We start from the raw sequence: 2727 nt of genomic DNA, 5'->3' as shown, positions 1-2727 counted from the left end.
ACTTCAATTATCTCTTTTAAAATTCAAGCAGTCCTGTGAGACAGGTACAATTCTATTCCCATTGTATAGATGAGGACAACAGAAAACAGAAAACTTAATTTACCCAAGACACAGGACCAGTAAATAGCGGAGCCACACACTCAAACTAGCCAGTCTGACACCAGAGGTCACACTACTCGTTACCACTCTGCTCCGCCACCTCTCCGCTAACAAGCCCGTGTCTAGTTAGCGTGAGTTCAGACTAAGACTCAGACCTTCCGGCTCCCAGTCCAGTGCTCTTTCCACCACGTTACATTGTTCCAAGTGTGGACAGGACGAGGTTAGGAGAAAGCAGGGGGATGCTGGGAAAGGAGAGAGTACAGACTTCCCAAATCGAATTCCCCAGGAGAACAAGATACCCACAGAGCTTTTACTTCTGTTACCGAAAGTAGAAAGTAACCTTCCCTATTTTCAAATTTCATCAAGAAAATGAGCCTTGGCAAAGACAGAAAGGAAAACTTGCTCTAAAAAAGGCTCTAAGACTCAGCTTAATTCCCACACTACAGGCATCAGAGCAGACAAAGCTCAGGGACGTCTTCACTTTGAACCAGGAAGGAAGCAATAGCCTCCAGCCACAGGTCTTGTCACCTGAGGCTACTGAGGTGACGAAAATTTGTGGTGAAAGCTTCTTTGTATAGTATTTTCCTTCTTCCCCAGGGAGTTGAGAGGTGGAGTACGGAGAAAGGGATGGAGTCAGCCTACAGAGCTGAATCTCAAAGATTTCATTAAGAAACTGAACTGTCTGTTTATCTATTTTCTATAGAGTAGTGTGTACCTGCGAATCCCAAACTCTTCGTTTATCCCTCCCAGCCCTCCTTCCCCCTCTGGTAACCATAAGTTTGTTTTCTGTGTCTGTGAGTCTGTTTCTGTTTTGTAAATAAGTTCATTTGTCTTATTTTTTTTTTTTTAGATTCCATTGTAAGTGATTTCATGTGATACTTGTTTTTCTCTGTCTGACTTACTCCACTTAGTATGATCGACTATACTTCAATTAAAGAAGAAAAGAAATTGAACTTTCAGGATGGGCTCATGAAAGCACAAATCTCAGGAAGGAGCAAAGGAGGGAGACAGATGGCAACTGTCAGTGGTGTTCCACGGCAGCAGGTAGGGTGATCTCCCTGAAATGAAAGTCAGCTCCTGTCACTCTGCTCAACACTCCAGTGCCTTCCCTCTTCCTTCCCAGGAGGAGCCTTATTCCAGAAGGTGCTTCACGGTCCTTATTCAAGGTTCTGCTCAAATTATATTAACAAAGGGGCCCATTTTGACCCTTTGACTTAATCTAAACCACTTCTCAGCTTTGTTTTACTTCTTAGCGTACATCACCACCTGACATAAGATTCATTTCTTTGTTTGTTTTTAATCTCTCCTCTCCCAACCCTAGAATATAATACCAAGAAGAGATTTCAGATTGAGTCTAGTTTTTTTTTTTTCCTGCTGTAATCCAGCACTTAAAACTGAGCCAGGTATTTGTGGATATATGAATGAATGAGAAAAAAAAAATGAGCAAAACTAGGAGGAAAAAGAGAAAGCAGATGGGTAAAGATAATAACAAAAGGATGAATGATCCCAGTAGTAAAGAAACTTGAAAAATGAGATTTGCAACCCAAATATGGTGAGGAAGATGAGGCAGGATGAGATAAATCTTTAGTGGTTTAAAAAATAGGAACATTCATCTTGTCTGCAAATCAATTGAGAATCTATTTTAATGGCTTTTTCTCTCTGCACACACACACACACACACACACACACACACACACACACACACACAGAATGATTCCAACAGCTTCTGTTTATTGAGCCAGACACATGATCAGCATTAGCTCCAGTCTTCAGAATGACCCAAAAGCTCTGAATTACTATCCCCACTTTCCAGATAAGGAAAGTAGGGGCAAAAAAAAAGCTAAGCAATTTATTCAGAATAGACAAAAGTTGAGAACAATCCAAATGTCCCTAAATAGATGAATGGATAAACAAAATGGTATATCTATACAACAGAATAGTATTCAGCCATAAAAAAGGAATGAAATAATGATACATGCGACAATATGGATAAACCAAAAAATAGTATGCTAGGTGAAAAAAGCCACACACAAAATCACATGCTGTATAATTCCATTAATATGAAATAAGCAGAATAAGTAAATCCACAGAAAAAGAAAGCAGATTTGTGGTTACCAGGGGCTGGGAGGAGAGGAATGGGGAGTGACTGCTTAATGGGTGTATATGGGGTCTCCTTTGAGAGTGATGAAATGTTTTGGAATATAACTGTTTGCACAACACTATGAATGTACTAAATGCCACTGTATTGTACACTTTAAAATGGTTGATTTTATGTTCACCTTAACCAATTAAATTAAAAGGCTGGCAACTTGCACAATGGTAAAGTGAGTTCTTCAAGTTGAAATGAAAAGCCACTACACAGCAATAAAAAAGCATATCAAAGTATAAAACTTATCGGTAAATTTATAGACAAATACAGAATACTGTAATGGTGGCATATAAAACGTTTTTTATTTTAATGTAAAAGTTTAGAGACAAGTGCTAAGAATAACTATAACTAGAAGTAATTTCATAATGGATATACAGCATAAAAAGATGCAAATGGTCACATCAGTAGCATAAAGTGTGTGTGTGTTGGGGGAGAAGTCAAAGTATAGAGTTTTTATATGCAATAGAAGTAAAGTTGTT

The sequence above is a fragment of the Camelus bactrianus genome, chromosome 3 (genome assembly GCF_048773025.1).
Source record: "Camelus bactrianus isolate YW-2024 breed Bactrian camel chromosome 3, ASM4877302v1, whole genome shotgun sequence".
Classification (NCBI taxonomy): Eukaryota; Metazoa; Chordata; class Mammalia; order Artiodactyla; family Camelidae; genus Camelus; species Camelus bactrianus.
The sequence above is the reverse complement of the archived record's forward strand: the minus strand, read 5'-3'. Positions refer to the sequence as shown.